This window comes from Dipteris shenzhenensis, chromosome 9 (assembly GCF_047967505.1).
Source record: "Dipteris shenzhenensis isolate YYH24624 ecotype China chromosome 9, Dip_SZ_1.0, whole genome shotgun sequence".
NCBI classification, from domain to species: Eukaryota; Viridiplantae; Streptophyta; class Polypodiopsida; order Gleicheniales; family Dipteridaceae; genus Dipteris; species Dipteris shenzhenensis.
Window position 1 is genome coordinate 1,868,575 of NC_141604.1, and position 23,848 is coordinate 1,892,422.

The 23,848-nt window shown below is 47.1% G+C and overlaps 1 pseudogene across 2 annotated transcripts in view; it reads right to left on the minus strand.

The window, feature by feature from the left end:
• Positions 1-343: 343 nt before the first annotated feature.
• The window catches only part of LOC147898059 (pentatricopeptide repeat-containing protein At2g13600 pseudogene), a 35,744-nt pseudogene continuing 12,239 nt past the window's right edge, over positions 344-23,848 (minus strand). For both annotated transcript variants that reach the window (XR_015541567.1, XR_015541566.1), the window contains 5 exons: positions 1,425-1,490; positions 1,099-1,320; positions 898-1,009; positions 628-804; positions 344-498 (listed from right to left, as the gene is read on the minus strand). The product of XR_015541567.1 is annotated as a pentatricopeptide repeat-containing protein At2g13600 pseudogene, transcript variant X2 (transcript). The remainder of the gene's footprint in view (positions 499-627; positions 805-897; positions 1,010-1,098; positions 1,321-1,424; positions 1,491-23,848) is intronic.

Consider the following 23,848-nt stretch of genomic DNA (forward strand, 5'->3'; position numbering starts at 1 on the left):
TGCGAGTCTATTTTCATACATGACCTTTTTGATGCTGGAAACGCAGCAAAAAAAATATTGTAAGAAGTCGTCATGAAATCCTACTATGAAGGTAATTGCTTTAAAATTGTATAATGCACTAATTAAATGAAATATTGAAGTACTTCATTTATGGTTTAAGATGAAATAATAATCAAGCAACATAACAAGAGAAGCAATTAGAGAACATAACTAGTACTCAAAAGACAATTTAATAACCCAATGATTCCATGACAGAGTTTAAAGAAAATATATCAACTGTCACACATGTTTGCTTTATTTGATAGTACTTGGAAGTAGCATTACATCGTATGAAAATTGTTGCAAACCATCATTGCATTAGCCTGTAGTAAACACTCTATACTAAAGTTTTGTAAACAACATGCGTATCCCGAACCGATTATAATATTGTCAATACATGACAACCACCACTGTGCTTGGTACAGTAGGCAGACAAGCGAGGATTTTTAAAAAAGTACCCTGCAGGTGCAAGGCAGAGAATGACTAGCTGTGAAGAATTTGCAAAAAATAAAAGAGTGCTAGCAAAACGAAAAGAACAGAGAATTTGAAAGCAAACGACCTAAGTTAAATTGAAAGCACATGGTTTACCTTCCTCATACGCGAACTTGAGTGCACTCTAGCATGACCTCTTCAATGTTTTCTTCTCCTTCTTGCTCTGCCCAAGCTTCTGCTCATCTTTTCTTACGTGTGTTGACAAAGGAACTGGAGCTTGACGACCTCCAATTGCATTGACAGAATGCAGAGAACAAAAGTACGTAGGGGAAGCTGTGGCGCAAAGGTAAGTTCAAAACGGGAAAGATGTAGGGGAAGCTTTGCAAAACGCGAAGGGATTCAACGCAGCTAACAGAAAATACATACCTTGAACAGTTTTATTGCCAGTAAAGCAACCTCCTTCCTTCATTGGACGCTTCCCCAACCAGACTTCCATACATGATGCGCTTAGCCGTTTGAGCAGGATCCAAGAAGGGCACTGCATTAAATTCACTGAAATCAGCAGTCTGCTTCCAAACAAAGAAAACCAAAAAAACTAATACGATCACGCCAAGCAGAATAACGCACCACTGTCATGAGGTTCTGGCGTCACGTTGGTCAAAATATTTCTGTTAGATTCGCCATGATCGCTGATGCAGAATTGCAAAGTGTCATATTCTTGCTTCACTGCAACGAAATTTTGGTCGACTTCTTCCTTCACTGCGACCAACCTTCCTTCGTTTGGCACATCCATCATGGAAAAATCAGGATCGCGTGTTTCCTCCTCCATTCCAACCACCGATTCTCCACCTACAGAATCACAAACAAGTTGGTGAAGTAAATATCACGTACAATATTTGCAAGAACTTCATAATATTACCGGGCTGCTAGTACAGGAGTATGACGAATCCTACCGATGGTGTCTCCGACGTTTGCTTCAGCAACAGGTATATTACCACACTCCAAGTACTTCTCAAATTCTGGGAGCAAATGAACAGAAAACTCTATCAGAGTACGCACTGAAACATTTATTTGAAAGAAGGAAGGAAGCAGAAGATGAAGTTGAAACACAAGATACCCTCTTCGAACTTCATGCTATCACTGTCCATGGATTCTGAAGGGATATGTGGGTCAAAAGCCATTACAAGGATACGCAAGAGAGTCATGAAGATCAGAAGGATATTTGGAGCTAAGGCAAGGAGTGCACGACGACAACAGATTAAGAATCCGTTAAGGGAAGCACTCCCTTTTATATCTCTGGTGATGGAAAGCATTGCAAATAATCCCTTTGGAACTCCAACGCAGGAAGTTTACCGCCATGCACCATCCCACATTCGAAAGGACACCCACAGACGTCGATGTGTGCTGGCAGCTCCAAACTTCTACGAACACATGTATCTCCTCCACCTCGATCGCAGAAAGAGACAATAGAGACAGGAATACATGTAACACTGCTGGCAGATCCGACCAACGATGGACACTTCCCATGGGAGAAGCAGGAAAGAACCACCAGAATCACTTTCCTCCCACCTTCATCGCGTTTGCGGCCTGTCAGCTGCATGAAAGGGTGCAAAACCTTGGACTTTGATTGGGTGTCGCACGTTGGACCTGCATCAACAGATATCCGTTGGGACAATCGCTACGCTTGCGCCCTCATCGCCTTCACCGCCTCTGAGCTCCATGAAGAACTAGCTCCTTTGCGTACTCTCTGGATGGTGGCAAACACGCAATGGGCGTCTCTTCCTGTTTGGAGAAGCTACATGCATGCAGCTTCTCTCGTCATTGGCCCATAACGACGACAATACGTGGCAGGATTCTCAAGGTAGCACGCATGCACCTTCTCTACTTCTCTCATCATTGGCCCATAACGACGATGACGCGTAGCAGGCTTCTCAAGGTAGCACGCATGCACCTTCCCTTCTCATTGGCTCGCAATTGTGATGACACGTGGCCTCTCCATTTTCGTCGACATTGATTATCAGAATCATTAAAGGGGCATAAATGGGGACCAAAAAGGGGGCAAAACCAAGGGCAAAGTCTAGCCAAAAGGAGGACCAGACTTAGCAAGTCAGCTTGCTAATTCTGGCTCACAGACCCTGGTGGCAGAAAGACCCTGGTTGGGTCAGTTTTGGGGTCCTGTCTGGTCGGCCAACCCAAATGGGCTGCCAGCCAGGTGTAGAGGTTTTCAGTCCTATATAAAGACCTCACTTGGAGGTCATTTGACAGTTCAGCCAGCAGTTCTTTTGAGGACACCACTGTGTGCATATCTATAGCGAATAGGAGATTAGCTGTGGGTGCAGAGAATTGAATATATTGTGCAGTAAGAGCTCATACTTGAGCAGCTACTGAAGCCTACAAAGAGGCATGTGGCACTATGGAAGAATCCTACACAGTAGGTGCAGCAAACGGTGCCTGTAGTGGTGCCATACTTGACTTTACCTTGCAGTAAGTGGTGGTATACTAGTGGCGCAAATTTTAGACTCAATTCCTCTATCTATACATGAGTTTTTTTGGCTGTATTAATGTGTGTATTCTTTCCAGATCTTCAGTGTTTCTTTATCTACTTGTGTACACACATGTGAAGTGAGAAAAGGTGGTGTGCAGTATCCTGCCAATTCAGCTTCCACAAAAGATGAATTGGCAGGATACTCCCCCCCACTTGGCCCTCCTAGGATAACTTTTTATAATCACTTGTACAACTAGTTGTGGGCAGCCTTATAAACTTTGGTAATTGGCCTGCTAGGTTTTGTTGATCTCCCATCACTCCTGGTGATCTCCCTGCACATCATTGTAACCAAAGGGGGACCCTGTGTCTCAGGATTTCTCCAGATAAATACGAGTTTTTTTACCCTTCAAATTAAAAGAGAGATGTTCAACCTCCCATTTATACAAAACTGGAATGGTCTGATGAGAAGTTTCTAACACTTTTCACAGCACCAGTGGCAACATCTTCAAGAGATGGCACCTCCAATAAGGCAATACCAACATTTTTCACAGCTCCAAATATTGAAAACACCAAGACCACAGATGTCACTACGCTCATCCAAAATTACATGTGACAGGCAATGACAAAGCCATACTAGCACCAAAACAACATTTGGTAAGCATATGTGCGGTTTAGTGCAGTGTTTCTCAACAAGAATACAGAAAGGAAATGTGTAAAAATTGATAAGAAAATTAAAGAGCATATCAAGGTTTTCGAAACATTTTTGAGAGCCTAAAACTTTTCCTGTTTTTATATTTTTTAAGAGAAGGGGCTACCTTTCAGTACAAGATTTGTTTCCATTGCAAATGTCTAACAATGATAAAAACCAAAGTTTATGGCAGGCCCTCACGAAACAAGAATACATCGGATTTTAATTCTTTCGACTATGTAGTCAAATAATCAAGAAAGCTCAGCAAAAATTAAAAAATTTGACTTCCCTACAGAAATTGACGAGAGAGGTGCACGTTCTTTCATTTATAAATAATCAGAGAGGAAGTGTATCACCTCTCCCCATACGTTACGTATGTTTTTTCTCTATTTATTTTATAGTGTCCTTATTTGATAATTTATTTAGCTTTTTAATTGTTGGCACCTCTTCCCATACGTTACGTATGATTTTTCTTTATTTATTTTATAGTGTCCTTATTTGATAATTTATTAACTTTTTAATTTTTATAAAAAAGATTCTCCTTATAGCAAATGAAGATATTTTTTTAACTTGAGGGAGTTAACAACCTTGTTAGTTATCTAATTAGCGAAGTTGTGCCAAGTAGCGAGAGTAGAGGAGGATAGAGCATCAGCCCATTCCTTCATCATTGTAAGGAATATATTTATATTATTTTTGTAGCCATGCTATCAACTAGAATCTTCTCCATCAGAAAGAGCTAGGACAAATAACCAAATTAAGACAAAAAAAAATTCCACATAAGTACAAAAACACACAGAAAGCATCAATGTTTTCCTTATGTAGAAATATTGCACGTTTAAAGAAATTTCAATCTACAAGTACCTACATTAAATTGCACAATTATGGACTTTCATTCAGGAAGCATTCACGCTTGGGTTGGCATATGTCATGCTATCTAGAGTCACATCAAGGTGAAATCTTCGCATTTTGGGCCAACTAACACCTGACGACTTTCAACCTATCCAATCCTAAATGATACTACAAGTTACATTAAGAAAATTCTGACTTATTTACATTAGCTACAAGAAACTTAGTAACAAGTCCAACTTCATTCTCTACTTGTAGATCTACCATCCATTAGAGAATTACCAATCGCATCATTTTACATGGATCCAAACTAGGTACAACATAAGCAATAGTGTCCTATTTACTTATCATCATTTAATGATAATTTGATTAACTTGATAGCTACTAAAAACAATCTCCATACATAACACCTTACAGTTATTCGACTTGTACAAATCACAAGTCAACATTACGCCATCATAAAAAAACCAACAAAAAACATTCTACTTATCAACTCCCCAAATGAAAATGGCTAATAATGCTGGAGAAGAACCAACCTCATATATATTGGGGTTTCCTACATACTCAATACTGCACAACCTCATTAGTGATTGCAAGCAACGACTCATGGACAAGAAGAAGCTTGACCGGCTAGTAAATGGTAATAAAAATACGACTACAGTAATAATGATGTTCCTCTGATGAGTTCCTAATTAGTTGATATCCATGACTTATGAAAACTTTATACTAAGGAGCTAGAAATAGAAATTGGTGATCACCACAAATTCATGATACAAAACGAAGCTCAAGAATCGAATCGCTAGGCAATAAAGCAAATGGAATTTCTTGCTACTATATCAAGCTTCTACATTATGGTTTTAACATCTCACTAGATCGGCTTGCAAGTTTGGATCGTAAGACAACATCAAATATATTGAACAAATTTATAGATGACTCCGAGTATCAACATACCGGACAAAACACTCCACTAATAATAGAGAAAGTAATAGTAAAATTAGCTCCAGATGTTGCGACTAAGTGATTCGGACAAGGCTTTAACCCATTTGCAAAACCAAATGAAGGTAAAAATCTTGATACCATGTTGATGTGTTCTATCCCTGTTATATAATTATTCAAATTTATATATTTAAAATTTAAATTACAGAGGCATAAACATAATGATATATCTATTGCATTATTGCCAGTCCAGAAATTGGATCCGTTAAGAATCAAAGACACTGATGAGCGTCCAACAAAATGACAAGAAAAAGGAAAGAAAATCATATAATCTATTCCATAATATGCATAAAAAATGGAAATAAATACATCGGGCATACCAACAATCTGACTCCAATCTAACAAGGCATAGAGAAAGCCACAAAAAATACCCTCCACCTAAGATGAAATCAGACATTGACAATTGATTCCCAATCTTGCCCGACCCAAATTCTTTTTTTTGTTTCCACGTGTCCTTTTTCACACCTGAAGGATCACACAGTGGCATCCACGTCGCCGGGTGGCAAAATTTGACAGGTTCATTGACTGCCCACCGCTGCGCGCGCGCTATGCGACGTGTCAACGATCATTTGGCGATCAGGAACTACAACAGCCTCTAACTAAGGAAGCCCAAATGACAACCGGCCTCCATGACTCAATCGACAATAGAGCCCTCAATCAACACATCTACGTACTCAAAAGCTTCAAAGCTTTAGTCAACTCCTAAGCTCAGAGACGGCCACAAGCAATCTTAGCAAAGAAAATGGCATTGAGAAGGCAGCAAAACAACGTATACGATACATTGAGAAGACCCCTAAATGACTCCAGCATGGTTGTAAGACACGTTAAGACATGACACATTAGACACGCTTCAGACACGAGTGTCTAAAGTGTCTTAAAGATAAGACACGTAAGACACACCATTGTGGTTATAATAATAAATATTTAATTAATATATGTATGAGTATACAAATGTACAACTTGCTAGCATAGCTAGCTACTAGATTCTAGAAGTACAATAAGCTACACTTAAATAATGCAAGAAGAAACAATGCACTTGTACAATGTAGTTGAGAGTCAAGATTCGTCACTCAAGACTTAAAAGTTAAAGTTAAGACTCATGACTGAAGAGCTCACAAGTTTTGAGTACTTAAAGGTTTAAACTGACAATTGAATCTTGTCACATGTGACATGAATGAAAACTGCATCTCGATACATATAATTGAAAGGAAGCTTTCGACTCTCAAAACTCAAATCTCTGAAGATTCATCCTAATCTGAATCTATGAAGTCACTGCCACTGCTAGATCCAAAGTCACCGTCAATGATAGCATGGCTAAGTCAAACTCAATGTGTGTTGTTACTCCCCACCCACCAAAAAAAAAAAAACGCAAGAGTGTCTAAAGGTGTCTTAAGGTAAGACACGTGTCTTAAGTGTCTTAAGTGTCTTATCATAAGACACGAGTGTCTTAACAACCATGGACTCCAGCTACGTCCACAAAGCCGGTCGACTCGGGCTCCAGCTACATCCACAGCGCATGCACCAACGACCACAGCATCACAGCAAACGGCTTTACAACCGCTCCTCGGCATCGTCTCCTTCTTGCAGCCTCTCTCTTCTCTAAGTGATATAAGACACTCCCGTCGTATACACCCCTGATTGCTTCTTTTGGTGCTAAACCTTTCTCCTCCTTGACCAATCAGTAAGCCACCCCCCATTCTAGTTTTGATGCCACTCTGCAATCAGAAATACGAGATACGTGACATATTCGAACGTACAGAACTCCCACGCAATGCATGTAAAGAAGACGTTACCAGCCAAATGGATTTAGCATCCCTAATAGCCTCAGTCATGTCCCACAGGTCTCCAAAAGTCAGCCGATCAGCATAGGTTCTAGCACATAAGGAGAGGATCGTGCTGAAGCCAAGAGTTGTCCATCCTCCCAACAAAGCTACTCAAAGTCATCTGGGCTACAGAATGAATCCAGGACCAAGACATATTCGTCCGTTTTAATGCTAGATTGCTGCATTTGGGAGCATAAATCAAGGGCCTCCTGTGCTTGTCCAAGTTTGCAATGAGCTAAAATGATTGCACTCCATGTAAACACATTTTTCTCGGGCATTTTGTTAGATACTTGATTAGCCTCTACCAAACTTCCGCATGGTGCATACATGCGAATCAGGTGGCTCTCTAAAAATGCATTCAGCTTGAACCGACTTTTCAAAATGGAGGAATGCACTTCTCTTCTTGTTGACAGATCTTTTTCCTTGATACACAACTGTAAAAGACCATAAAAACTATCTGCGGAAACGTGAGTTCCTTGCCTGCTCATTAGGACCATAGACAAAGAAGCATCCACCAGTAATCCATCTCGCTTCGCATTCTTGTAACTCCGATTTTCACTGCTTCAGGGAATGTTGAGACGCAATTATTTTTGGGAACGAAGAGAGATGAAGCGCATAGTTTGTGGTGGTAATCAAATAAGATGCAACAATGTCGTGTGCTCCTGCTAAAATGGTTGCTACGCGAATTGGAGCAAGAAAGTACCTGCAAGAGAAAAGCATGCAATGACAGTCTTCCCGCCACAAACAACGAAAAGAACGGAATCGAAAATCCTGCAAAACGGTTCAATGCTTCCGCTAAATTCTCGGGAATGGGGGTTTGATGCAGGAACGATGAACGAGATGAAAACAGGCTCTTCACTGATGTCACCTTAGAGAGAGAGAGAGAGAGGGCCTTGCTTGTGGGTGTGCCCACCCAGTGTGAGGATAGGGCAGATGAGAGAGGGCCTGTGTTGTGGGTGTGCCCTGTTAGAAATCGACCAACAAAGGGTACACACAGCGGAAGACTGATAGAATAGCCCAGGAGCTCACACAGTGTGTGTGTGGAAGTGTGGAATCACGAACTTCTTAAACTTATGTGCATAGCATAGGTGTGCAGACTCATCAATAGACAATGAACCAGCCAAATAGAGAAACCACCAAAATAATATATTTCCATCCAGAGCTATGGAAACAACACAAGAGATAGATCCAGAGTCCCACCAATGGTGTCGTCCCCTGATCTTACCACAAGGTCCTTCTCCTATCTGCCGGTTATCTCTAGACTCGAGCGCGTGTGCTCCACCTCGAGCGTATGTAGACTTTCCGTCTAGATCTCAGCTTCTTGCTGCCCTAGAAGACAGCCAAAAACCCCAGCCCTCTATGAGCTGAGTCTGTAGCTCTTCTTGTTCTCCTCTACCTCCTAAATGTAGGCCTGAGGAAGTGCATGCTGCTGCTCCTGCTGCTCCCAATTGTGCTGGCTGCTGGACGATGAAATGAGGCCTGGGGCCTCTCCTCTTATAGCCCCCAAGGGCTGCTGACTAAAACCGACCAGTCTGGCCGACCAGGTTGGCTGGTCCAACCAGCCCTATACCAGGCCCTTTTTGGGCTGTTGCTTCTGCCATTGTAGGAGCCTCTTGCAGGCCTTTTTGCCTGCCCAATGCCCCTTCCTTTTACAACCTCTGCAGGCTCTCTTTAGCCTGCCATGCTGCGCCATATCCAGGGCCTGCTGCAGGTCGGTTTCCTGCCAACGAACCCCACCACCTGGCTTGCCACACAGGCGCCTATTTGCTGGGAATACCCTGCCATCTAGTGCTGCTCCAAATATGCATTTGCCAGGCCAGAAGCTGAGCAACCATAGCCAGCTTTCCATCCATGAGCTCCATTTGTTGCAGCCACCATGGCTCCTCCAAGTACCTCACTTTTCTTCATTCTTTGATTCCTGCCCACATGGCAGACATAACCCTGCCCATGTGTCAGTCTCTCAAGACCCAAGTCCAACCCCCCCCATGCTCTCCTCATATGGGGGCTTACAAATGGGGAGGTGACCTTTCCAACACCCCCTCTCACCGACACATCTCGGCCCAATGCCAACACGTCGATGACGATGCTCCAGTAACTCCCCGGTCGTAGTCCTCTGGAACATTTCGATGTCGAAATCTTTTCCTGGCTTTTCATCTAGTGGCTCCTGCTCCACCAGGTTTGGTTCCGCTTCCGCACACCATCCTGGTACACAGGTCCATCTCTGGTAGCACATCCTGGCACCACCATCTTCAGTCACGTTCCCACCTTCAAACTCGAGCAATCCAGCCGCCACGATCTTACAGTTGTCCCCCTCATAATGAGTGAACAACATGGAATCTTCCAGGCACCATGCTCTGAGGGTCTGTTTCAATCCGTCCTTCCTTTGGCAAGGTCCACAGCCAATGAATATCTCTAGATAACCTGGACCACGAACTCTCACTAAGCTCTCAAGCAGGTACTCTTCTGGCTTCAGTACTCCTCGTCCATCACCTTCCAGCATTCTGCGTCCGAGATTTGAAGAAGCACCCACACTTACCCTTCTACCTTCGAAGAAGGCCAATTCCTTCCAATATCGTATTACCTGAGACATAAAAGAGCAGAGTCTCTCCATAGCATGCTATAGAGCCTCAAATGAAGAACATCAAGTACATACCAGATCGTCATACTGCCTGTGTGCTTTCTCTGAAAGCAAACCATGCACCTCATCGAGGCACATACCAATAGCCTGTGTAATCCTATACTGTCCCCTTGAAGTACCATCTGAACATGAAACCCCAGGGCACTCCATGAAATCCACCCTCGTGTCAGTATCAATAGCCACGCACCTCGAAGATACCAAGCACTCCATGTTGTCCTTCACCTTCACAAAGGCATCTGACTCCTCGACGATCCCCCTCTCAATGTCAGACATCATCACTGTGGTTTCTGGGTTGGCATATCTGACCTCAGTAACACATGGAGATGTCACCAAGAACAGCTCTTCGAGTACCACATTTGCTTTGGCCCATGCAAGGAAGCGAACCTTGCACCGAAGGCAGCATAAATTGGATTATTTTTCCAAGATCCTCTGTTGGAGTCATATCCTAGTACTAGCAAGTGGATTGTTGTACTAGTTGACCCGATATACCGGTACCAAACCAGAGGAGTGTACCTAGCACCTGTGGCCTAGGAGCAACAGTTCCAGGTTTCCAGTGATCGTGCTGAGGCAGTTCGGGCGGTTTTCGACAATACCTATGTTGGTCTTCGGTGGAGCATCACACAATGGATTCCTCCGGTTGTTCTGGTGGCACACCCAGCTCCATGGCATCTCTGTTCCATTCAGAAGCTGAGAGGGGGTGTTGGAGGTCAACATCTCCTAATGTTACCTTAGAGAGAGAGGGCCTTGCTTGTGGGTGTGCCCGCCCAGTGTGAGGATAGGACAGATAAGAGAGGGCATGTGTTGTGGGTGTGCCCACCCCTCTTGTAAGCATAGGTAGAGTAGGGTTTGGCAGGGAGGGCGTGCTGGCCATGTGGAGGCTGTTCAATGCCTTCAGGCCTGCTTTGTTGCTGCATGGCAGCCCCTATTGAGGCGCCTAGGGAGTCGGCTGGTGCAGGTCCCTTATGAGAAGGAGGGTAGAGAGCGGTTGGCTGGTGCAGCTCCCTATGGAGGGCTAGGGGCAGTCGGCCCTAGGGTCCTGCTTGTCGGTTGGCAGGGCCACACTTTAGGGCCTTGTACAGCCCTTTATAGGAGGCTGTTGGGTAGGCCCTGTAGGTTGTTGGTCGGCCCAGCCCCTTGCTGGCCGACTAGGGGGCTGGGGGGCTATTTATAAGCCCCCCCCCACTTGAGCATTACATCATCTCTTGGAGGGCCTGGCAGAGGAGCAGAGTCAGCCCTGTTGTGCACCTGAGGAGCAGGGAAGGGGAGCAGTTCATCCATTCCCTAGTGCTCCCTTCTGAGCTCTCCCCCCCCCCCTTCTCTCTCTGTCTCTCTCTCTCTCTCTCTCTCTCTCTCTCTCTTCGCACCCGATCACACCAGCTGCAGATTGAAATAGGAGGATGGAAAGATATGCCAAAAGAGAGCAGAATATGCCAATTATGTGACCAAGGAATGGCAGAAACTGAAGAACACATGGTAATGATATGCCCTTACTATACTCACATCCGGAAAGCATTTAGCTCTCTTCTCGAGGGACATAACAGACTGGCTGATATGCTACATAGCGGGTCACCCCCAGCTTTAGGAACGTTTGTCTATAAGCTTTTCAAGCACAGGAACTCACCTAAGACATAAAGGTAGTTTCTCTTAATACCCTCCCCTCCAAGGGAGGAGTCTTTGTGTACGAGGATTTTGTATTGCTCAGGTCCCATAGGCCGATTTTTGGTGTTCAGAGGACGATAATATATTCTTCTTCTTCTTCTTCTCTCTCCCTCCCTCGCCCGCAGCTCCCTCCCTCGCCGCCTAGCCTCGCCTGCAGCTCCCTCCCTCCCCGCCTGCAGCTCCTCCGCCCGCTGCCTCCTCCGCCCCTCCGCTCCTGCTCCTCCCCCCGCTGCCCCCCGCTCCTACTGCTCCCCCCCCCCCCCCTTCGCCTGCAGCTCCCCCCCCCCCCCCCCACCCCCCGCCCGCCTGCAACCCCTCCCTGCCTGCAGCTCCTCTGCACACTACCTCCCCGCCTTCAGCTCCTCCACCCGCTGCCTTCTCTCCCCTGCTTCTGCTCCACCCTCCCTCTTGGCTTCCCCCGCCTAGCCTCGCCACTACACCCTACTACCCTCACCTAACCTCGCCACCCCCTCAGCCCTCCCCGCCTACCCTCGGCCCTCAGCCCCCCCTCCCTTGCCCTAGCCTATTATATCACCGCTCCTCCCCCCCTCCTCCATTCCCCTCCACATTCACTCCTCCTCCACCCCGACCTACAGCCCCGCCTCCTACTCCCTCCATTGACCTCTCCGGCTCCCCGCCTCGTGTCAGCCCCATGGGGGTTCCTCCCATCATGGGGGGGGGTATATGCTCATGCTCCCGCTCCCGCTCCCTCTCCTGCTCCCACTCCCGCGCCTACAATAAGACTAAGACCTACACCGAACACGGGTCTGTCAAACGAAATGGGGAAAGGTGGCAAGGATACGGATAAAGCCGCCAAGAAAGACGACAACAAAGCCAAGAAACAAACACAACTGAAACTCGACGATGTGAACACACGCTACAACCGCAATGGACTCCGAGTGGACAGCAAAGCAAAGGCGGGACCCACCTCTACCTCAGCTTCAGTCACAGCTTACAGCTTCAGTTTCAGCTAGCCTTGGTCTCAGCTACATCCTCATCCACAGCCTTAGCGCTAGCCTCAACTTCAGCTTCACATCAGCTCTAGTTCCAATTTCAGCTCCACTTACGCCCACAACCTCTACAGTTACAGCTATTGGCTCTGATATACCCCTACCCATGACATCGATTGCTCCACCCTCCCCTAGGATAGAGGGGTTGCCACTAACACCATCTCTTTCATCTCTCCCCTCTTCTCCGTCTATAGTTCTCTCTCCGATTATGACACCTACTTTGGAGGGGTGACGGGTCATACACTGTTCCGCACTACTCAACCTTTCTCTCCCCTCTGCCTCTCAGTTAGCCAACGCTCCCACACCCTGCTGGAATCGCCTCCTCCAGGCCACTATCATCTCCATACTATACCCATCTCACCCAGTCATCACCCAACCTCTAGTCTCATCCTCACACTTTCAGGCCACAATCCTTTCAGTTTCCGTTAGAGCACGCTTCACCCAAGAGCAGCCACGCTTCACCCAGGAGCAGGCATGTCTCATACAGGAGCAGTCTCAGGCTATACGAGTCCAGGCTGATCTTATTCAAGGGCTTACACAGGAGATCTCACAGCTCCGACGGGAGGTCACTGCTATACGTGCAGTCCCAAGAAGCACCCAAGTTGTGGAGGCATAGATTGCGAGCATGCAATCTGCCATCGAGGAGACGTCCAGATGGGTCGACGTAGCCAAACGGGAACCTGCAAGGGTAACTGTTTCGGCTACCCTCCTAGAGCAGCAGCAGAGAGCCAGCAAGGCTCTCAACATCAGAGTACATGGGATTCCCCACACTGAGGCTACATCAATGGCAGATGCACAGGCCTTCGTGACCATTATCCTAGGGGCGACTGAGCACAGGATTGAGAGAGCATGGCGGGTTGGGAGGGACCCCAACCGAGAGCAGCCCCTTATCATACGGTTCCATGACGCCCAAGCACGACTTTCGACTTTACGTCGTAGGTCAACCTTACGAGACCAGCCAACGATCTCCATGGATGAGGACCTCACTCCACTGCAGGTTGAGGAGAGGCGTTTTCTATTGCAGCAGCGGGATCAGGCCTGCAAGGAGGAGAAGTGGACAGTAGTACGAGATGGACGACTCCTTACAAGCCCCCGTCAGGCACCTACCTCTCCTACCGCATAGGGAGATGGGGTCTATGAGACCCAGACATCTGAGACCCTATCTTGTACCATCTGGAACTGTAATGGTACCTTATGGTCAGAACCAAGAAACTTCTCAAAATCCTATACAGGTCACGACATAGTCTTTTACATAGAGACACATCAGAGTCCAGAGCGCCCACTACCAGTAGTCAGCGGGTATACATGAAGTCTGTCTACAGAGATGAGACGAGGGATACAGGAGGGGTTCGAGGGTCAGGAGGAGTCGCAGTCCTTTACAGATCCACACTTTTAGGGGCCATCTCAGTGGAGCAGAGAGATCCACACTCGAGGTTTCTCTAGATCCAGATTCAACACATGGATAGCCGGGATTTGTTTATTGCAATTTGCTACTTCCCCCCCGAGACCTCCCGCTTTGCCAGAAATATTCGAGGGAAGGATGAGACATTTCCATTTGCTGCTCTTTATCAGTCCACTGTTGACTTCTCTAGCCGCGTGGAAGTCCTCCTAATTGGGGACTTCAACGCGAGGACAGGCGCTCGTCAGGCACCACTCCTCAACTTCAGGGATGATTCCACTCTACTGCCAGACATTGACCTTGAGGAGGCGGGTATGCTACGAGTTTCGGCTAACAGACGAGGACCGCTCACATCTTATGGGCAGGCCCTATTAGATCTCGGTAGGATGCATGATCTCATTATCTATAATGGTCTTGACAGATGGCCCGCATCAGGTGGCTTCACTTGCTTTCCACATGGGGAGGGCTTCAGTGTTGTGGACTACATCATGGGATCCCCTGCATTCACATCTCGCATCACTGACTTTACCGTTGCACCTCTCCCTCCATGGGCTGCTCATACCTATCTTTTCTTTAGTTTTTCTACCCCCCGCCGCACAGCACTTTCTACCCCCCGCCGCACAGCACTTTCTATCGCGATCACTCACCTACTCTGGCCGTCTGTACATACTTCTCGCATACATTGACTTTATACCCCTATTAAAGGATCGTGTTGCCCTAGTCACTTGCTCACTACACGAGGCTGCTCTTCATGCCTTCCCCCACACCACCTGCCCACCACCACCTAGGACCGTACCCTGTAATAACTGGTACGATGATGAGTGTAAGGCTTTACGCCGTCAGCTCAGGTTCGAAACAAAAAACAGCCTTTTGCGAGCCAGAGACGCTACGCGAGTACCGTCGTCTGGTACGCATGAAGAAACTTGACTTCGTGCGCCAAAACGAGGACGAGCTACTGAACATTCTGTTCAGGAACAACCTAAGGACTTCTAGCGGAGATTTCTAGAGGGACGGTCCCCCCCACCACTCACTGACACTCAGGTGTGGTCTGATTATGCACGCATGCTCTATGATATCCCAAATCAGCCAGCCCCCAACCTATCACATATGCCACGCCCCCACATCCTGCACCCTCTTCACTAGGGGGGGGTAAAGGATGCCGTAATGAAACTTCATAATCGCCGAGCGAAGGATCATGAGGGACTATGCACTGAGTTCATTGCATATGGGATTAACATCCTAGCCCCCATCTTAGCCAAGCTATTTAATGAAGCTGTTTGCTTGGGGTTTCCACGCACCTGGACCATCAACAACCATATTCACGCTTAGATGTATCATCAAGGAGGCGAGGGCATGGAAGCAGAGGGTTTACTATTGCTTTGTGGATTTCCGCAAGGCATTTGACACCGTTCCGAGAGCCCGTCTCATATGAAGCCAATAGGATTTGGTTTACAACCAGGAGATCATTTAGGCTGTCATGGCACTTCATGAGTGAGTTTCACGCAGAGTCCGGACAGGATCTGGATGGACAGACAAGATCATGAGCACCATCGAGGTCAAACAAGGGTGCCCATTATCACCCACCTCGTTTGGCCTCTACATCGACGAGCTCAAGACAGTGATGCAGGCACAGGGTGGGATAGGTTGCTCTCTCGCGCGCAAACTGATCCGGATATTACTTTACGCAGATGGCGTGGCTCTCTTGTTCTCCTCAGTAGAGGGGCTCCAGAGATACCTTGACGCACTACAGTCCTTTTGTGAGTCTCATCATTTGAAGGTCGACTTGGGTAAAACCAAGGTTATGATCTTCAATACATCTTGAGCCGTCATGCGCGATGAGCATTTCACATTAGATGGGTCTCTTGTTGAGGTAGTTTCATCATACACTTATCTTAGGGTCGTCTTTTCCGAACCCATCTTCACCATGGGATCCATGATCCATGCACACCTGAGCAGAGGATATGCTTCATCGGCTAGACTAGAGAGACAGTGCTTCCGCTCTCACTTTCAAGATCCACGGACCAAAGGGTTGCTTTTTGACTCCTTGGTCCGCCCAGCAGGGATGTATGGCAGTCCATGCTGGGGGCCAGAGTTGTCCGATACAGAGGGGGCCAAGGTGGTGTAAACTACTCGGTGCTTTCTATCAATTCAGACAACGGATTTTGCAGAGGCGTTTGAATGAAATGATTGTGAGTTGCCAAACACATATACTTGAACTTCATAGATTGCAATTAAGTTGGAATTAAGACTTAGCTTAAACACAAAGTGACATCATTGGAAATACCAATATGATTGAGGGGCCAAGACACCCCCCCCCTCCTTATCCAGGCTCACTTTATTCTTGAAAATGGAGATACAAGACCAAGGTGCAATGCACCTTGCAAACTGATGAACTCAGTGAAAGCCTAGGACCTAGATACAAGACTCGAGAGCATATGTATAAGGTAGACAATAGAAAAAAGGACTCCAAGCTTAGGTTTCAACTCTTGGCTTGCCCAATCCACAAGAAAGAAGCTTGCAACAATCACCACTTACATCCAACATTAGAGGCAAGCACTAGTTTCTAGAAAGATAGTAGAAACAACATGAAATAGTGCTGTAAATGAGATAAACTTGACAATACAGACTCCCTTCGTGACTTGACCTTTTGTAGATGAAGTCCTTGATGCCTTTGAAGCTCCCTTGGGTGAGAAGAGTGTGGAAATGGGGCTGGAATGAGAACAGCTCAGAAAAAACAGCCTGCAGGCTAGAGAGAAAAAGCCTTTATGGAGTGATAGTTGTAGAGAGAGAGTGCCAATGCTGACCCCAAGGGAGGGGATGTAAAAGAGGAGCTGCTGCTGTTCCAGAGGTGTAGAGAAAGGCAGATTTCTGCGAGGGGAAGGAGCTGGAACAGTAGAGAGAGAAATTCTGCAGTAGAGAGAGACAGACTGCAGCAGGAGAGAGAAAGGTGCTGTGGCTGCTCCAGGCTAGGAGGAGAGAGGATGCTGCTGCTGTTCCAGAAGAGTTGAGAGGGGGCAGATTTCTTGAGAGGAGGGGCTGGAACTGTACAGAGAGAGTGCTGCTGTAGAGAGAGAAAGTGCTGCGGAGGTGAGAGAATGGCTTGGGGAGAAGCTGGCTGCACCCAAGGAGCTGGAGAGGTTCTGCTGCATCAACCAAAAGGAGGGAGAAGAAAAGTGACGAATTTTCATGTAGGGAATGAAGGGGAGAGGTCTTTTTTTATAGGCTCAGCCCCCCCCCCAAGGCCCAGCGTGGAAGGTGGACACTTGTCCCAGATTTTTGGTGGGCTGCAGTCCCAAAGAGGACAGCCCACAACCTGACCAGATTTGGGGCCAGACACTTGGCCTACATGCCCTACCACCTGCCATGCATGCTGCCACATGTGTGGGACAGGTGGACTAACCTGCCAGCTCAGATTCCATTTGGCAGTCTGCCACGTGTCACTCCCAAAAACCCAAATTTCAAAGTTGTCATAATTCAATTCTGATCGCACCCACGGGTTCCTAACAGCTTGGACTATCTACTAACGTACTCTAAGGTCATAATTGAGCCATACTGAGCTCATTTGTTTGTCGTCTTATCTTGTATCTTCATTACTCTTGGCATGCTGCTAGGCCCACACCCAAAGCTCACGGAACATTCTCTTGAATGGTTCCTAGGTCAGTATGCAATCTGTGCATTTGATTGGTCCCATGTTTGGATACTCAGGTGGGGTGTGGTTTCCAGATGTCCCTCTCAAAGAGAGGCCATCACTCTTGTGGGTCACTAATGCCCATACCCCAAGCAAGGGGGTCCACCCTCAAATGCTAGACCTAGTCCCCATTGACCGTAACTGAACAGTAGGAAAACATTTCATTTCTTAATAAGCATACTATTGAAAAACAAAAAGAAATATTAACAAGCAAGTGGATACATGTTGTTGAAGCAGGATGACAGGTGGAGCGGCTACAAGTTCCAATGTTATCACGGATGATCCGTGGTAAGCCATCCATCCCTCACTAGATAATTCGGGCGGAGTTTGGGTCACCCCCATTACAGCTAGATGCTGCATTTCAAGTCATTACATATCTGTACTGAGTCAGGGAGTATGGGGATTACACATCCAGGCGTAGCAAGATACCATGGCTAGCACTGTCCTCTTCTATGGCACTTGCAGAGCAGGGGAAGACCAGAGGTGCTAGTATGCACGCACAGAGAGATGGTTTGCAGGACTAGGGCTCCACATGGACACACTACCTCCTTTCCAGTACAGCATGGATGCTCCTTTCTCTCCCCTCCTATCACACGAGATCAACCAGGTTATCCGTGAGGATCTACTACAGCTACACACATTCCGGACTTGGTTGGGCCCTAGTGATCTTTCAATGAAGCTGGGCTTCTACAGAGATCACTTCTTACATATCACAGCGGAGGGTTTCATTGATCCACCAGGATACATGCAGATTCACCTACCCCACTCGCTGAGGATCTCTCTTAGGCAGATCCGGGTCTCTTCACACAGACTTCGTATCGAGAGCGGCAAAGCAGAGCAGTTACCCAAGGAGAGGCACATATGCACACTGTGTGACATGCAGGAGGTTGAGACAGAGGAGCACTACATCTTCAGGAGTCTTGTTTACTATGAGATCCGAGGGCGTTTCTATTGCCTCTTTAGAGATAGTTATGGGGTTCTGGCCTGTTTCCTCTCCTACCCAGACCAGCGATGTTTGGTTGGTTTCATTCATGAGGTGCTAAGACACCGCGATAGGATACTCTGAGCACGGAGACAGGAGCAGACTTCTTCCTCGACTGATACCTCTCAGAGCTCTATCACGGAGTTCTTTCAGCCAGAACACAAGGCGAGACCTTGACACAACCGTGACCCAGAGCCTGTGACCCGACAGCTCAAACAAAGGGTTGACTCACAGATCATACTTGAGGACATCCCCTCCTTGTTTGTAATGAAGGGGAAAAAGAGACCAAGTTAGAGGCCCTTTAGGTGGGATATGTGGAGGGACTATATAAGTCTCCATACACCCCCTACTATGCACTTTTTGATGCGACATCTAATCCTATCTACTCTCCCTTCCTCCTTCCTGCCTACGCTCGCTCACTCTCTCTCTCTCTCTTCCCTACTCCCTCTCAATCTCTCCCTCTCTTTCCTACCCTTTCCTCTCCCTTTTCCCCTCTCTCTCTCTCCCTTCTTCTCCTCTTTTCCCCTTTCTCAGAGGGTCGACACACAGATCACACTTGGAGACATCCCCTCCTTGTTTAGAGTTGGAGCCCGACCGACGGGGGTCACAGTAGCCCTGGTTAGACGCAGAGCTACGACCAAGAGATGTGCCAGGGCTGCACCTTTGAGTGGCCGACAGCACTCTATTGCCGACTTCATGCCTCCACTGCCTCATCCATCCTGATATCTTGCTGTTGCTGGGGATGATGATGATATTAATGATGATGCTGAGATTGATATATAGTCGACCATCGACATGACTATGTTCTACTTAGGACTTAGTACTGCCATTCTGCATTTTTTGCATTTTGCATTTTGCATTTTGCATTGGTATGGACGCTCGTTTAGTAGCTCCACTACCACAGCTCGTTGTATCAGGATTTTCACAGTCTCATAGACCCATTGATCTTCCGAAGACTTTAATAAACTTTCTTTCTTTCTCTCCCTTCTCCTCCTCTATTCCCCTTTCTCCAAATCTATCCCTACCCCCTTCTCTTCATTGGTATCAGGGCCCAACTCTGGCACTTATGCTTCCTCTTTCACCCTTCATTCTGAGCTACATCAGCACCCCTACGACAGATTCCTATGAGGGCATAATAACGTACGACGGTGGCTAACCAGTGCCACAACGCAAAAAGCCTACATGTGTCGCCATCAGCTCTCTGTAAGCTAACTCGAGCATGCCATACGAGCAACACGAGCCTATCAACAAGCTCTAATTCGGCTGGGGCACAGATGACTAGCAGGTCGTAAGAGCCTACAAGCGAGCTTCAATTCGCGGCTGGGGCACATATGACGAGCAGGGCGCCGCTACCTTGGTCCGTTGCTTTGAAGAACATTCCGCTGGTCGCTAAGGCCCTCGGCCCGTCAGCCGCCATAGCCCCCCTCCCAGCCCGTCAGCCGCCACTCCATAGCCCCCCATTCCGTCGCCATCCTGTCACCGTCGATGCCCTTATCATGCGCCTCCCTCTGCCCGTCCACGCCTGTGCGCCGCCGTCCATGCCTACCTGCAAACCTTAGCCTCTAAGGTTGCTAACTACACTAGGTTAGTGGCACGGGTTGGTGTCATCCTGCTTCAACATGTATCCACTTGCTTGGTACTATTTCTTTTTGTTTTTCAATAGTATGCTTATTAAGAAATGAAATGTTTTCCTTCTGTTCAGTTACGGACAATGGGGACTAGGTCTAGCATTTGAGGGTGGACCCCCTTGCTTGGGGTTATGGGCATTAGTGACCCACAAGAGTGATGGCCTCTCTTTGAGAGGGACATCTAGAAACCACACCCCACCTGAGTACCCAAACATGGGACCAATCAAATGCACAGATTGCATACCGACCTAGGAACCATTCAAGAGAATGTTCCCTGAGCTTTGGGTGTGGGCCTGGCAACATGCCAAGAGTAATGGAGATACAAGATAAGACGACAAACAAATGAGCTCAGTATGGCTCAATTATGACCTTAGAGTACGTCAATAGATAGTCTAAGCTGTTAGGAACCCGTGGGTGCGATCAGAATTAAATTCTGACAACTTTGAAATTTTAGGGTTTTTGGGAGTGACGTGGCAGCTGACACGTGGCAGACTGCCACATGGAATCTGAGCTGGCAGGTCAGTCCACCTGTCCCACACATGTGGCAGCATGCATGGCAAGTGGCAGGGCATGCAGGCCAAGTGTTTGGCCCCAAATCTGGTAGATTTGGGGCAGGTTGTGGGCTGTCCTCTTTGGGACTGCAGCCCACCAAAAATCTGGGACAAGTGTCCACCTTCCACTCTAGGCCTAGGGGGGGGGGCTGAGCCTATAAAAGAAGGCCTCTCCCCTTCATTCCACACATGAAAATTTCGTCACTTTTCTTCTCCCTCCTTTTGGATGATGCAGCAGAACCTCTCCAGCTCCTTGGGTGCAGCCAGCTTCTCCCCAGGCCATTCTCTCACCTCAGCAGCACTTTCTCTCTATACAACAGCACATTCTCTCTCTACAGTTCCAGCCCCTCCTCTCCAGAAATCTGCCCCCTCTCAGCTCTTCTGGAACAGCAGCAGCATCCTCTCTCCTTCACCTAGCCTGGAGCAGCCACAGCCCCTTTCTCTCTCCTGCTGCAGTCTTTCTCTCTCTACTGCAGAATTTCTCTCTCTACTGTTCCAGCCCATTTCCCTTGCAGAAATCTGCCTTTCTGTGCACCTCTGGAACAGCAGCAGATCCTCTCTTACATCTCCTCCCTTGGGATCAGCATTGGCACTCTCTCTCTACAGCTATCACTCCATAAAAGCTTTCTCTCTCTAGCCTACAGGCTGTTTTTCTAAGCTGTTCTCATTCCAGCCCCATTTCCACACTCCCCTCACCCAAGGTAGCTTCAGAGGCATCAAGGACTTCATCTACAAAAGGGTCAAGTCACGAAGGGAGCCTGTATTGTCAAGTTTATCTCATTTACAGTACTATTTCATGTTGTTTCTACTATCTTTCTAGAAACTAGTGTTTGTCTCTAATGTTGGATGTAAGTGGTGATTGTTGCAGGCTTCTTCCTTGTGGATTGGGCAAGCCAAGAGTTGAAACCTGAGCTTGGAGTCCTCCTTTTTGTTGTCTACCTTGTACATATGCTCTTGAGTCCTGTATCTAGGTCCTAGGTTTTCAATGAGTTCATCAGTTTGGAAGGTGCATTGCACCTTGGTCTTGTATCTCCATTTTCAAGAATAAAGTGAGCCTGGATAAGGGGGGGGCCCCGTCTTGGCCCCTCAATCATATTGCATTTTTCCAATGATGTCACTTTGTGTTTAAGCTGTATAAGTCTTAATTCCAGCTTAATTGCAAACTCTTAAGTTCAAGTATATGTGTTTGGCAACTCGCAATCATCTCATTCAAACGCCTCTGCAAAATCCGTTGTCTGAATTGATAGAAAGCACTGAGTAGTTTACATTGGTATCAGAGCTTAGGCAGTGGTCCTGTACTCTGTGCTTTCTCTTGTTGAGTCTCTCCTTCATTGAGTCAGCTTGTCATCATGGCAGCCAATGGACCTGACCCTCCTCCTAACTTGCATGAGTTGAGTGCTCTCTTGGCAAACATTGCTCAACAAGTTCAAGTGCTGGAAAGCAGCCAAGCAGGAACTCATGACATAGGGCCCCAATCCCAAGGAAGAGGCCGTGCGAACAACACCAACTCCAACAAGGAGGGAAGATCATCCTCTTCTTCCCCTCCTCGAGGTAGACGGCGTCATCGGAGTCCATCTCCTTCGAGACGTCCACGGAGACGAAGGTATGCAAAGCATAAGGTACCTCTTGGAGATAAGCTCTTCAAGTTTACCAAGTACAAGGGAGAGGACAAGCCCGAGGTCTTGCTGGCCTGGATCCGAGACCTCGAGTATTTCTTTGAGGGGGACGAGTACGAAGACAAGGCGAAGATCTGGTTTGCCGTCCTGCACATGCAAGACCGTGCTTCACTCTGGTGGGCAGCTATGGTCAACACTGGACAGCAAGCCCACACCTGGAAGCACTTCAAGAAGAACTTGATGAGGCACTTCCTGCCTAAGGAGTTTAAGAGAGATACAATGGTGCAGTGGGACATCCTCCGCCAACGCCAAGAAGAGAAAGTCAGTGAGTATGTTGATCGTTTTTGGGATACTTTGTTAAAAGTTCAAGCATTCAGTAGGAAGGATAAAAAAGAGCAGCAAAGGAAGTTCTTTGCTGGCCTATGGTATATCATTCAGCATGAGGTGGACATTGCCACTCCTACTTCTCTCGAAGACACCATCAACATCGCCTTGAAGGTGGAGAAGAAACAATCTTTCTCCAACAAGCGGAATGGCAGCACAACAACAAGCGGAAGTCCCAGGGAACCTCTTCCAAGGAACAAAAGGGTAAGGAGACAGCAAAGGATGCACCAAAAGAGCAAAAGTCAGCCAGCCAGCCTTCTTCGAAGAAAGCAGCCCGCACTTTCAGCTCATTGTCTCCACAACAGAAGCAAAAGTATTACTCTGAAGGGCGGTGTTTCAAGTGTGGCGATCGAGGCCACAACAACTACGAATGCCCTCAAGCTGCCAAAAACAGGAGAAACAAAGAGCAGCTGCAAATAAAAGACGGAGGGCGTTTGCAGTGAAAGAAAGCCAATGGGTCTTATTGAAATTTGAGAAAGCGGTTAAAAACCAAAGTGGGCAAAAAGTGCATCTACTTCAAGCTCTCCTTTCGATATTATGGTCCTTTTCAGGTGTTGCAGGTAATAAATGATGTCTCAGTCCGATTGAGACTTGCAGAGCATTGGAAGATCCACAATGTCTTCCACGTAAGCTTGGTGAAACCCTTCATTGGGGAACCACCTCAAGAGCCCACACTGGACGATGCACCTGAAGTAGAGGACACTGAGATCTTGTTGATCCCAGAGCAAATTATTTTGCATAACTTCACTACGGGACGTCGAGGCACCACTCGCAAAATGTACCTTTTGAAGTTCAGAGGGCTCCCATCCACTCATGCCCAATGGGTGGACAGAGCTACATTTCAGGAGTGTCCTGAAATCCTGGATGCTTATGAGGAAGCATTTCAGTTGCGGACAACCGAATGAAAGACGGAGGGAATGTCATCATGCTTCAATATGTATCCACTTGCTTGGTACTATTTCTTTTTGTTTTTCAATAGTATGC